Source organism: Microcebus murinus, chromosome 21, assembly GCF_040939455.1.
Source record: "Microcebus murinus isolate Inina chromosome 21, M.murinus_Inina_mat1.0, whole genome shotgun sequence".
NCBI lineage: Eukaryota > Metazoa > Chordata > Mammalia > Primates > Cheirogaleidae > Microcebus > Microcebus murinus.
The window spans coordinates 18,758,605-18,773,910 of record NC_134124.1 but is presented as its reverse complement, the minus strand read 5'-3'; positions in this window follow the sequence as shown (position 1 = coordinate 18,773,910).

Here is a 15,306-nt window from a genome sequence, read left to right as displayed (position 1 = left end):
ACAACAGCTTGTCTGAGTTCTATGAGCCTTCTTATGATCATCAAACCCAAGGATGGTCTTGAGGACCCCTGGTAGCCCATCCAACCTCCCACCTGTCCATAATTTAATCTTTCTGAGGTCAGAGAACTTACTTGTTTTCCTGCTTCTTTTCTGTCTGGAATGTGGTAGATAATCCATAGGTATTTGTTTACAAAATAAATTGCTCCTATAATTAAGAAAGAAATTCTTTACCTGGCGAACCTTCAAGCTATGATCTATCATCATGCTCCTGTCTTTGCTCTACTTGTCCTTGTCATGCCTTGGATTCTTCATCTTCGCCACTCATGGACGTGAGGCCTTTGTCAATGCCAACTCATCTCTTCCTCTCTCTTAAGATCTGGAATATGTGTAAAGTGGTCTTTCTTTCATATAAATTCTATCTACGACTTATAAATGATGGAATTTCTCCTTAAACTTTGTGTCAGTATAGAGTATATAACAAAGGGCTGTCTAAAGAGGAAGAGGTCACTTCCAGCTGAGATCATCATAAAAGCATGGAAAAAATGATAGAACTTTTACTGATTCTCAAAAAGTACACCAAAATTAGTTATTTGAAGAGGCAGAGAAAAGGACCTTGCCTAACAGATGGAAAACATATGAATAGTCATCAAATTAGGAAAATGTTGGTCATAAATTAAGAATGTCAGGAACTTAGTTTGGGTAAAATCTAAACAGTATTAAGTCAGTAGTGATTAAACAAAAAACATGCTGGGATTAGATCACGAAAGGCCTTAAATGCCAAATGAAGATATTTGAATTATATCTTTTTTTCTATGTTTTAAAATTTTTTATAGACACTCTGCACTTACATATATCTTTAAATCACTGGGAGCTATTTAAGCTTTAGAAGAAAATGAAATGATAAAACTGCACCTTAAGAAATTGTGAGTTAGATGAGCTGTGATGAGAAAGAAACTACAGAAGGGGAAAATAGTTAGGAGGCTGCTGCAACAAAAGCTGGGGCTGGGGCACAAGGGGAAACAGAAAAATCTGCCTTTTCATCTTTAACTTACTTAACAGAAGTCTGCAACAGAACTATGAGTTCCTGAATTGTCAAAAGAAGCAACATGTTCATTCTTTTGGAGCATTAAAACTGGCTTCCTCTTTACAGGAAGCATTTTGAATCCACTGTAAAAGCATAATTCAGCTGGGAACCACAGAATTCCCCTGACAATTTTCCAAGGTCATTAGAGGTAATAAGAGAAACTTAGGTAAGAATCAAAATGAAATCTATTCCATCTCAGTGCACGAGATGTACTTTATAATCAGATATTGTTTCGTTACAGGTGTGTTAGTAGCCTAGCTGATTTATATTGAGTCTAAACTTAGAGTAGACATAGGACAAAACTGAGACAATTATTGGAAAAACCCAAGCCACACCTTCACTAAAATTCAGTGAATTAGTTTCTGGAGTCAGATTTCTTAAGTTCAATTCATGATCAATAAACTCTCCACTATTTTCATTTCAAAAATCCTTCTCCCTGACTACCCCTTCCTCTATTTTTAAGTCACTGCCTCTATACTGACTGCAATAATCCTTTGACCCTACTAGTCCTTAAATTCATGAAATCTCCCAAATTCTCTCTTTCTTTCCCTTGATGCCTTCCCTGTCCTTCTTATCCTATATCAATTTTTACAATCATCCCTCCTTTCTATGGCTTAGCAAAATGCATCTGGTTAAATCTAACTTTCCACCTACTCCGGGGCACAATCTGCTCTTGTTTTTTTTTTTTTTTTTTTTTTCCCTACTTCATTGACCATTCTTCGATATCCTTTGCTGGTTTCTCCTCCCCTTCACTCCCTCCTAACAATGGGGTGGTTATTCTATGCATACTTTGCTCTTTTTATCGATATGTGCTCTTTAGTGATCTCATCCTATTTTGACTTTACCATCTATATTTTTGTATTTACCTCCATCTGAGATATTTCTCTTCATTTCCATATCCAATGGCCTACTCAGCATCTCCACTTGGATGTTGTATTGGTAATTTATGTAATGAGTTTCAGTTTCAAATCTATTCCTTGAAACTTTACTCATTGATATATGGGTGCTGATACTGACACTAATGCTGTGAGCACTATATATCCCAGATTCCCTTGCCAGTGATGATCTTTTAGATTTTGCCAGATGGAGTCATGGGAGAGAATGCAAGGTGGGTGTAGCAGATCCTTTGCATACCTTGCCTCACATGCCCTGGACCCACCTTTAATGTCAGCTGCAGTATGATGGACAGTGCCATGCATGCTGACAGTGTTCTATCAAGGGGTTTTCCATTATTTTTTAGCTTTTATGCTACTGGGCTCTCTCCCACGCTGCAGGACCCACTTAGCCTGTATTCAGGCATTGTACAGAAATTCAGGCAAGTTAATACTCCCGAAGAAAACTCTCAACCAATGGGATTAGCTAAATATTCCAACCTCCTGGCCTTCAGATGTACAATTCTGGGCAGAATTCCAAATTCTTCTCATAAGAAGAATCAAGGCTTTATCGGTTAAAGTCAATGCTCTTTAGGATATATCCATTTTTGGCTTTTTTTCCCCCCATCTTATTCTTTCCATTTCCTCACTCCTGTTTCCTGGGGTCATCTCCCAAATAAACTATCTGTGCCCAAGCCCTTGTCATGCTCTACTTTTGGGGGAACCCAAACTAAAACAGCAGGAGAAGCAGCAGTTTCTCTCCTGAATTTAATTCCCTTCATTCTCTCAGGTTCATTCCATGGTGGCAAGAATTGACCCAGCCTCTGGCTTCTGTCGTTATTCCCAGATCCCCCTTAACCTGATCTTTCCTTTTTTGGATAGTGCTTATCACCTTCTAATATGTGATTTGATTCACTGATTTATTTTGTGTATTGTGTTTGGTTTATCTAAACCCACTCCAATATAAGTTAATTGGGGATAGAGATCCTTGTTTATTTTATTCACCAATGCATTCCAAGTGCCCAAAAGGGTACCTGAACACATAAGCACTTTGTAAAAATTTGTTGAATAAAAGAATAAATGACTTGACCACTTAATTATCCAACTGGAGAAAATTATTTAGCATCCTGAAGTTTTAATTTCCTTACCTGGGAAATGTGAAATATAAGCACTTCTTCATAGGGTTACTATACAGATTGAGTTAATAAAAGTGGAAGGTTTAGCACAGTGCCTGGCACATAGTAAGCCCTACCACACATTAGCTATTATTACTTTGCTTGAATGTACAGACACTGTCTCTATGGCATCATAGAAATTGGGTAGTCAGACACCCTATTCACGTCTCCTCAGGCAAAATTTGTCAACTGGAAAGGGAAGTTTCTTAATCATAGACAATCAGCGTGGTTTATGCAGAACCATTCCAGCTTTGTCACCTCCTGTTCCTCCGGCTTGGTTCCATATTACTTAGGGAGACACACTGCCTACCTTTGAGTTCAGTGCAGAATTTATAACTAGGAATACTCAGGTTTTTCATGATTAAAATTGAACCTTCAATTCATTCTACCTTCGGGAAAAATTGGTTTATAAATAAAGACTCCATGCCAAGCAGCCAGATAAGAAGTTAATTAATTGAATGTTCAGTATGTACCATAGCCAGAAATGCAATGTTTTATGGAATTTTTTCCCTTCTATTTCAAACTTTCCCCCCAAAATCCATAGCCTGTTTCCTTTTTCTGCTGAAGTCATGGAGTCACTGAATATTTGAGGTTGACCTTAGAGTTACTCTGGTTTAGCAATATTATGCACTGGAGTAGAGGGCAGCAATGATGGATCAAATATAAATCCAGTTTCCCAAAAAGGCACAGCCAACTGGGATAAGAAAACAGAGGCTGATGAACCAATTTTCCAGACCTTGCCATGCACATCAGTGGCACATCCAGGCCTGGATACATGCTTACCTGATCCCTGATTGACAATAGCAGTCTGTTTCTTCACCTTTATGGAAATACTACATGCAATCTTTGAAAAATCAAAACCACATGTAGAGTGGGAAATCTACTTTATCCTCTTTTAACAAGTCTTTGAGTCATACCCCTATTGTACCTGGAGGAAGAATAGGCTTTCATCTTCCTCCTCCTTCTCTATTGGGTTTGTTCTCTTTTACATTTTTTAAATGCTGCAGACAGGAAAAAAAAAATCCCCAAATGGACCACATGCTGACAAGCTCCTAGTGTTGTCAAATGGAGCTGGAGCATTATGTTTCGAAATTTCCTGGACGAGAACCCTGCCTTCTACAATGGTGCTTTCAATTTGGGAGACTAAATGTTCTCTGGAGAAGGAGGTGGGGTGATAGGAGGAAGCACTTGGCCAAATGGAATTAACCAAAAATCAAGAGCCTTGTTGTTAGGAAATGATGCCTTTGCTAGCCTAGACTCTTAGAAACCAGACTCTAATTTACAAGTATTTTGGATTGCCTCACACCCCTGCCCATCAGGAACAGAAAGATAATTTTCCTAGGCACATCAGCAGATGGAATTTAGCTGGAACTGGTGTCCCATCAGCTGTTCCCATCTGACAGTGAAGCTCTGCAAGCACTTACTACAAAAGTGATATCAATCCCTGTAAGTGCTCTCAGTTTCATACCCAAGTTGAATATCAAACTATGTTTTATAACTTTCTGTCAGGTCCAACCATGCTACTTTTTTTGTCCCTCCTATGGGTCATGCTTTCTCTTATCTCCATGCCTACACATATGAGGTTCCTTCTACGAAGAACACTCTCCATCCTCACCCTGCCCACCGTCTCCTTGCCTAGTGGGCAAGAGTGCTCCTCCCTTAGTTCAAATCCTAGATCTTACACTTAATAGCTCTGTAACACTATGGGAGAATCACAGAATTTCTGAGTTTCCTTGTCCAGAAAATAGGAGCAATAACAGTACCTGATAAGACAGTCATGAGAAATAAATCAGGAGTCAACCAATGTGGAACACTTACCATGCCTGGAACATCATAAGTATACAATAAGTATTATCCTTATTAGTATTTTCATATTAAAGTGCTTGGATTTTGGAGTTCAACATGCTCAAATCTAATTGGAACCCTGGCTTGTCCACTTACTTGCTATGTAATCCCGAGCACATTATTTAAATTTCTTCATCTATAAAATGTGCATAATATTAATAATAATAATAAAACTTCTCCATAAAATGTTAGGAAAATTAAATGCATTAGAAGTATGTCTGAAATACAATACACACTCCATACTTACTAATTCTTATGCTAATTCTTTTAAGTCTAATTTGTGATGCTACGTTTTTCAGAAAAATTTCTGTTATTCATTAGGTCCATGTTATATGACCCTTGACTGAACTTCTATAGCACCCTGAAGTTCCTCCTGCTGTGACTTGCTTCACCACGTTGTAATTTCTGTCCTCTTGTTTGTTTTCTACATTAGGCTGCGAGCTTCACTATGGCAGGAATATTGCCTGGTTTATTGCTCTTTATATCCTAGCCAGCCAGCACAAAGACAGGTGTATAGGAGATTCAGGAAAGGAACGAAAGCCTTTGGTTCTATCATTCTCTTCTCACATTGATTTCTCTCTTTTGCCAAGGCATACCTATTTCTTCCTTTAAAGTATCCTTGGCATATCAGCCAATAACTAAAAGGACAAGGGATTGCAGGGCTCTTTTATTAGATAACACAGAGTTTACACATTTTTTTTTATTTAGATGTCAGTCATCTAAAAATCTGAGAATTTTAATAATCAAATCCAGATTTCTTGTGAAAAAAACTGAAAAATTTGACATGACTGAGGCTCATCTAGTTCCACTTTGCAACCATCAGCTAGAGCCAAGTAGCAGTTGCCCCCTTTTAGGTGGTTCACTGTAGTCTTCGCTCAGCCTGTTTTACTCTTTTGTGCTCCTATTCCGTCCTTTATAAATGTTTGACTTTGAAACCTCCTGTTTTAAAGGCTGTGCCCTTTGGCTAAGTTGAATAAACAAACTGACTTTGGATAAGGGGGAAAGTCACAAATCGATATAATAAAATTCTATGATCAAAAAGGTAATCTTTTTAATCTAAAAAATCTGCTTTCACATTCCTTAAATGAATATTTATTGAGCTGTTGTACTCTAAGGAAGGTAGTATTGTACTGAGTCTCTAAAACTCAGAATGTACCTACTTCCTTTTATAGTACTGTGTGATATTGGGTGAACAGCATCAATTGTACGGGCCAGTCTTATCTGAAAGTGTTGTTGACACTGTGCAGTCACAAACATACAAACACGAGTTGATTTAATCTAAACTTTAAGAGATCTGATTCTGGAACAGGACAGACAGGAGTTGGAAGCACTTAACAGGAGCATGATTCTGGGCAAGTTTTAAAATTTCTATACATTAAGTTTCCTCTTCTTAAAATTAGGATTTTTACATTACTTGCCTCAACATGACATTAAATGGGATAATGGGATAATTCATTGAAATAACTTGAACATATGCTCATATGTGTAGTAAGCTTTCAAATGATAGTTGTTAGTAGCAGTCGTGGCAGTATAAAGGGATTAGTTGCTGAAGAGTTTATGGAGTAATGATCAAGAAAGAACTTCTGAAGGATAAGAACCCCTCAGAAGGCAATCACTTTGTAGAAGCAATGTCTTTTGAAGTAAGTACAATGACCATTAGAAGATAAATAATATGTCACACCTACAAAACACTTCCTCTGATGCCTGATTGAAGGGAATTGAAAAGAGTAGTGTTTATATTATAACCAAAGGGTGAAAGCCTGGGAAGTATTATGATTTTAATGGTTTGTTTGTAATTAACTTGTTGGAATACGCAGCAGTATAAAAGACATTGATCATGCCTTTTAAGGGATTTTTAGGAGGGAAGAGTGGACCAGGATTACTTTTCTGGCTTTATTGATCTAGAGCTCCTTCTGCTGTTTTTGCAAAACAGACATAGATGCATATACAAACACACACCTACACTCAAATACACACAAACACATATGATCTTATACTTTTCAAGACCTTCCTTTGTTTTTCTTTTCTAATTTCATCTGGACCTTTTCCCCCTCTTTGTTCCTATTATACTTGTTATAATCAATTTGGAATATACTTGCCAGTCATTTTTCTCAGTTCTGGAAGGGAGGTTCAGTTGGTAAATTTATTAATAAATTTAACTGGACTTACCAACCTACTAAGAGAAAAAAAATTCTATACAATAGACGTACCTAAAACAGAGGTTCCAGGACAAGGGATAAAATGTTGGACCAAACAAATGCAAATAAAAAGAAAGCAGAGGTCATGATACTGTTCTCTGACAGTGCAAAATCCAAAGAGAAGGCATTACAGAGAAAGAAGCCTCCAATTCACAGGGAAGGTGTGTCAGTTGTTAATATGTACATACTCAGCACAGCAATGGCTTCATAAAGCAGAAACCACAAAAGGTGCAAAGTAGAATCAAGAGAGATACACTAATTATAAGAGAGTTTAACATATCACATTTCTCAATATAAGGCAAATTACAAAATTGTTAAAGAACTCACTTAAAAAAGCACCATCCCCAGTTTTTAGCCTTCAGAGGTTACCACTTAAAAAAGAATTCAAGCCAACTTGAAGAAGAGGCTCTCACTGGCCAAATATAGGACCGTTTAAACATCAACAAAGATAGTAACTGCAGAGGACTGAAACATATCAAAAATGTCTAAATCTATGATGATACCCAAAACAAACAAACTGACTGGTAACTATTGGAGGATGCTAGTAAACCAGTATTTTGAAAACTGGTAAATAGCAGGGAATAATTAGGCATTTATCCTGTCTTTCCTATATGAACCATACCAGTTGGTACATAAATAGATGGGAAATGTAAACTTCTCTTTATAGAAGTAAAATGGCTATTAAATGAATATCTTTTGGCAGTCTGTAATGAATTAATGAGTCAAGGTATGTATCATAAGAAGTCTGATAACATCACAAAAGAGTCAACCAGATCTTACATGCCTCTCAATGTAAGAATATGATATCATTTATGAATTAGTCTTGCAAAAAAAAAATCAATCATTAATCTGGGCAAGACTTTAGGGCCAAATAATTTACAAGAAACCCAGGGATACAAGCTGCAAAATCCGGACTTTATGAACCTCTAAAGGACAAATGATCTGGTTCATTTGTTAAATAAAGTGGAAAGAGAAAAAGAGAGACAAACAGAGAGGAACTTGTGGATTAAAATAGATTTAAGGTACACATCAACCAATGTACGGATCTTATTTGGATCCTTATTGAAATGGTAAAAAGAGAAAATATGAAATAATTGGAAATTGGAACATTGACTAGATATTTGTTAACATTTAAGAACGATTTTTAAATTTTTTGATTTAGGCATGATCATAATCCTGTGCTTTTCTTTAAAAAGAAAATCCTTACCTTTCTTAGATAAATACTGAAGTGTTTATAGATGAGATGATACAATGTCTCAGATTTGTTTCAAATGAGGAGGAGGTATAAGAAATAGGTAAAACAAGATTGGCCGTGAGTTGAAAATTGTTAAATCTGGCAGATGAATATGTGGGAATTCATCATGCTATTCTGTTTTTGTTCATGTTTGAAATTTTTCATAATATAAAAATTAATAATTATAGTACTAAAATGAGGGTACAACCCTTGTAAATATCACATAATTATTATTAACTAAACTGTGAGAAAGTGCTCCATTTTCTCTGCTTTAACATGTTTGAGATCACCTAACACCAACAGCAAAGAAAGTGTACCGATAGGAGCAATCCATTTTCCTTTCTTTGTTTTTTTGATTCTTTCTGCATTTCCAGACATTCATTCAGCTTGTAGTTATAGAGCTGCTGATATTGTAAAAATGTTGCTTAGCAACATGTTAATGGGGAAAAACACTCCTTAAAACATTAGGGTTTTTGTCTTTTGAAATGTACTAGTTCAGCATATGATACCTCCCACAGTTCAGTTTAACAGGAGGAAAAATATCAACTGTCTGAATATAGTGGTTTTTTTTTTTTTATCTTCTTAGCTGGGTCTGAATTTAATAACAATTTATAGAAATGGAATTTGATGATGATCCTGAACTATATACAGTTCCGTTGTTCTCTTTGCTGAGAGTGGTTTGGAGACGAAGGACTGTGGCTCCTGCCCCTACCTAGTACCTGGGTGGGAGGGCAGGTAGCGAGGTCAGGGGGGTATATAGGGAACATATCCTATTTTTATGGTCCACTCAGGATTGTTGTCCAAAGAACATGCCCTGGATTTCAAGGATTTAGAAGATGGGCCCAGTGAGTCACTCTTTAAGCCTCAGTTTCTTTTTCAGGAAATCAGGATACCAGGCCAGACACTCTTGAAAAGCATCTCTAACTCTCACAGTTATGTTTCCCTGGGGAAGAGCCCCTTCGGCAATGCTATTCAAATGTAAAATGTGTTGACTGTGCCTTTTCTGAGCATCTCATAAAAATGCAGATTCTGATTTTGCAGGCCTTGGATGGGGGCTTGAGTTTTTGCATCTCTAACAAGCTCCCAGGTGATGCTGATTCCGATGATGGTCAGGAGGACACAGCAAGGCTCTCAGTCAACCTGAATTAACAGAGAGGTTAGAAAATGTGACTTGTCAGCCTTGGCAGGGCATATGGTTAAGAAGACAGCTTGAGGGGCCGCGTCCTGGGTTCAAATCTTGGCTCTGCTGTGCGCTCACCGCATACTACTGGACATGGTACTGAAGCACCCCGAGCTTCAGAGGCTTCACCTGCGAAACGGAAGCATGGGCATTCTCTGAGAAGATTGAATGGGATAAAGATGCATCACTTGCAAGGTTCTTAGCTGAGGGCCTGGCACATAGTAAGTGCTCTCTGCAAATGTTAATTCTTGTTGGCATAAAGGCAAATAGATTTATTTATGAAGGATCATGCTGCAATATGAGTCTTTGCCTCCTTCCAAGGTGGATATTTACTGAGTGCCTTCTAGAGAAATACAAAGAATTGGAAGGGACACTGGGCTCTAGTTCTGGGTGTAGGTTCTTCTTGTCACTGCTGGAAAACCATACTGTTTAATGGGCCTCAGTTTACATGCTCGTCCAGTGAAAAGGTTGAGACCATTTCTTCCTGGTCCAAACATCCTTGGGATGTGTGTTAGTTCCCCTGGAGGACTTAGAGCTGTGAGCTGCACCAATGAGCTCCAGGGAGTCAGTTTTCCCTGTTAAATGAACAGAGATGGGAGACAAACTGCCCCGATGGCAGAAAGCTTATCAGAATTGGAAGAAAAGCCCAGATCCACAAGAATCTGCTAAGCAGGGGATCTATTTTAAAACCCAATCCTTTTTAGCAACAGAGAGCCAGGGCAGTGATTTAATTACTGATGGCCTAAATCAGAAGCAAAATTAGAGCCAGCGGGCCCAAATCAGGGCAAAGAACAGATTAACCAGCAGTGCTAAGGAGGCCGCGTCCTCCAAGTCTCAGCACTACCTTTCCTGTTTGTATATTTCCCTGGGTCTCCGCTGTGCAGAGCTGTAGATTTTTAAACAAATGTGCTTGGGGCTCTGTGATTTTGTCCATTTTCTAACGGATTTTCTAAGCATCTGTCAGCTTCTGTCTGAATCATACATAAACGTGTATATGAATCACTTCCTTCCTATTTCACACCACGTTCCCCAACCCCACTCTTCCAGACACTTCCCCCCACCACCAAGCGAAAGAGTAAGTAAAGGAACTGAAATTTTCTTGGTGATTATCATACTAAAAATGTTCTTTTCTTGAAACCCGCAGTTGCTCAGAATTACTTGGGGGGAAACTTCCCCACAAGAGGGATTCTAGGGGACCCCTAAAGGGTAGGTCTGGCAGGGAGAGCCGCTCATTCCAAAGAGAATCTGACCACTGATTCAACCACTCTGAATTACAATGAACTTGAGCATCTTGTGTGCCTCAGCAGGAGGGTTAAGAAAATTCTGGATTGTTAGGGAGAGAAGGCATTCTAAAAATTATTTAATGGAACCTAAGTAATTTGGTAAAAGGTACAGGCTTTTGAGTAGCATAACTTGGGTTCAGATTCCCACTTCATCACTAACAACATTTGCTTGACTAAATGAGTAGTCCACTTAGTTGGTCTAGTTTCTTAACCTTGCTCATCCTCTTCTCTCTCTAATGTAAGGAGGGTCACTACTTTTGTCTTAGGGTTGAATGAGATTTCATGTTTAAAATACTTGAGTTGGTGCCTGGAACTTCCTCTTAGCTGCAATAATCATAACAGTAATGACAACATTCTAAATCTTCCCTAATGAGTGGATTTTCAGGCATTTCTCTAACTCCTCCAATGTGAGATTTGGAGCAGAGCTGTCAAGCAGATAACCTATGAGCTGGATTCTCTCTGCAGACTTATTTTGTTTGCCCTTTGCAGTAGTGGCCAAAGTGATTTTTACTTATTTGTTTTGATTACTTGCCTATGTTTTAAAATGGAGAGATTTTACAATTTTGCATCACAGTTTACATTTCATTTCTTAAAACTTTTTGAAAAATCAGAAGATCTGACAAACACCAACCCCACATTCCTGCATGACAGTCTTCCGCTGGAGGTGAGTAGGGGCTGTCTCTTTTGTATGAGTCATTTTCTCTGTGTTGGCACAGTCCCTACTATGCTCTGTTGTATCACCGTTGCACTATTTATTATAATACTTCCTGTGCATTACCATCTGTATTTGAGTCAGTATTTGAGTCTGTAGTACCTTGATATGGTGCTAGACTATAACACCATACGTACTTGTGGTTTCACTCATAGTAGAAATCATGATTATGTTATTAGACACAGAAGCATCCATGAATGTTTTGAGAGAATGCCATGTAACAGAATTCAGTAGCCCATCTGGGGCAAATGCCCAGATCATGCTCGAATTTTTAAAATTACACGATTTCCCACCCGCAGCCCTCTGAAAGGAGAGGAGTTAGTTAGATCTCACCAGGTACCATGGAGACTGCCTTCGCTTTGGTCCCAGATGGATGGAGCAGAAGTCAACACCTGATCCAAGGCAAACCAATCGGATTCTCTTCCCCAGAAGTTCTGAACTGGTATAGGTAAGAAGCTGAGTCTGTGGCTGATAATGGCAGAGTTGGGCTGGAAGAAGATGGTGGGAAACAAAACCAAAGGCCATGCAAACCAAGGTTCTGGAGGACCATGTGGTATCCAGGACTCACCAGAAGAGGTCAATCTTTCAAGAGAAATAGGAAAGTGGAGGAGACATGCAGAGATGAGCAGTAGCAGTAACTATGCAGCCTCCCAGAAAGACAAAGCATATTGACCTTCCAGTCCCTGGAGCTGGGCAGACTGGTTGTACATGCTTTGCCATTTTCAGCCCCTCATTCCCTGACTTTCTTTTTTATTTCTAGGACATCATCGTCCTCTCCCATTACTCTCCTACCTCTCAGAATACTCCTCTTATTCTTGGTTGACTTCTTTTCCTATACTTGTTCCCTGGAGTCCGTTTTATATTCCCTTCCCTTCTCTATTTACAATTACTGCTTAGAATATCTCAGTTCAACACTAGTTATATGCTGAAAAACCCTTACGTTTATATATATATATATATATATATATATATATATATATATGTTTTTTTTTTAATTATCTCATTTCTTATTAGAATGTAGGGTTAAGTCATGGTGGAAAAACTTCATCTGTGTGGCTCACAGCAGTGCCTGACACCAAGTAGGCACTCAATAAATATGGGTTGAATGAATGAATGAATGAATGAGCTGGATTTGTGGCTTCTGCCCAGACTAAGTCACTCCCCAAACCTTGCATCAAGCCCCTGCCACACTGTATGCCTTTCAGTATCTCTGATTTCCCAAGCTCTTTCTTGCCTTTGACTCTCGTAAATATGTCCTCCCTCTGTCTACAAAGATTTTTCTGGGCTGTTCCTTCTAGCATTGGCCAAAAGCTTCCTCCTCTGTGGTATCACACCATTTCCCAGGTACTTTCTGTTATTACATCCTATCTATTACATGCATAGTCTCTGTTTATTTTCTTGGTTTGTAAATATACTTGAATCTATTTGTTTATCAGATTTGCCAATGTCCCAACCTAATTTTCATTTTCTTATCTCAAATATGCTATTAATGTCTTGAGTAAGGGATTTGACTCACCTTAATATACTCAACACCCAGCACAGTCTCTGGAACAGAATAAGTGTTCAATAAACACATGCTTAAACGAATGGATACCCATGATAAACTTTATCTTATTCTTTCCACAAACACCATTTTTACATGAGTAGCTTAATTTGGTTTTTGTTCTTTGCAATCAAAGAGCTTTAACCCTGACAATTATAGTGGCAAATGGAAATTTATACTTTGTAGATGCTTTTGCAATTACCTTATTGAGAGACTTAGAAAAAACAATGACCTTCAGCAATGAGTTTATAATGACATTAATCATGTATATGTGTATAGTTTACAAAGTACATTTACATCTATTATCACAATTAGTTCTCACAACAATCTTGCACAGTAAAGGACACTTGAGACAAAAAGGTCAAAACAGCTAATAGGAGCCAGGACCAGAGCCCAAGTTTTCTGTTTACTGACACCTTGGTCTACTGATATACCATATTGCCTCCATTGTGAAAATTATATTGCTGCTGCTACTACTACTACTACTGTCTGATTGATTGAACATTTACTACAGAGTAGGCACTGAGCTATGTGTCGTCCCTTAATTAGATCTGTTAATTTTTACACCACCACCACGGGGTGGTACTTTTATTGTTCTCTTATGACAGGTGAAGAAACTGAGGCATGGAGATGTCAAAGAGCTAATAAGTTGATAATCTGAAATGTGAGCACAGGTTTTCCTGATCCCTGAAACAAAACTACATCCTACTACACTATAGTCCCTCTTGCTACAAAAAGAAGTGGAAGAAGAACATCAGGGACTTTGAAAGTCACTCATGCAGAATAATCCAGGGCCATGTTTTTGGTAAGAATCCCAAACCCTCTTAGGTACAGGAAGAGTTCCTTATGTGAACAGGAAGCACAGAAAGATGTGACTAACTGTGAGCCACTTCACCAACAACCCCTCCAATACGGGGACTTAATTAATGCTTCTAATTGTTGAGAGATATGTAATGAGATTATTCAGAGACTTGGCTGAGCACTTGTGTCCTATTGTTAACTGTGTTAATTTGCAACGATGCTCAAGATGCCAGCTGAATGAAAATGGGCTAAATGAAAACTGTATTTTTTCAGAGTGGGAGAAAAAGTAATCACAGTGGGCAATTTGATTTTGATGCGCTGCTTTTTTTTCTCTCATTTTAAACACCCATACTCTTTATAAATAGGTGAGGGTACATGATCACTTGTGGAGTGTAGAAAGGCTGATTACAAGTGTGGCAAAAGGAACTTCCTCCTTATGGTGACTTCCTGGATTATCTTCCAGTCAGGTAAAAAGAAAGGAAGGAGGGAAGGATAAAGGAAACATACTAAGTGAATATGACTCTGTAAGATATTGTGTCTGGATCTCATACCCATCCTTTAGCTAGATCTTCAGTTATGTGTACTCTCATGCTACAGATGAAAGGGGACCTTCACTTGATTCCTCCTGTGACTGGAACTGAGAGAATAGTTAAAAGATTCAACTGTCACATCTAGGAATATACCAAGGGGACATAAAGAGATGGAAAAAACAAAATAGAAAAGAGAAATGGGGATAGCAGTAGGGGGTATGGAGATGGGGTTATGTCTTATTAGCACCAAGGAACCCAGGTACCAATATTCTTAAACCAGATTTCATAATGATTGAATTTGATAGTCAAACAAATGCTTAAGCAGTTTAAATTGTGTTTGATTACCTAATTCAAACTTCTAATAATAACAGCAATGATGACAATAAAAAACTTGCATTTTCACAGTTTTAAAATATTCCTCTCTTTGGTCTCCTCACATTTGAGTACTTATTTTTGCCTTTTTCAACCTTCCAAATCTGAGGCTTGGTTTAAAAGCAAATTATCTGTATAAAGAACCCAACCCTCTTTTCTCTGGACCTCACAGGGAATGGCTTTACAAATCTTTTTTCACTCAGTTCACATTCTAAAAGATCAAAGAACTATGCTATGTGCCCATTCCGGCAGTCCCTCTGGGTTTAGCCCTCATGAATATAAATCATTGTGTTTGCTGTGTTTCCAAAATACCCATTCATCATCCATCTTAGTATTGTTCAAAGAGACGCGGGGTCAGTTCAGCTCTCACCTTCGCAAGGCTGCCTGCTTCTGTTTGTGCAGCCAAATGAGCACTCGGAACAATTAGCTACTCACTGTTGTGGCTGCAGCCAAGGGTCTCCTCAAAGGGGTAAAAAG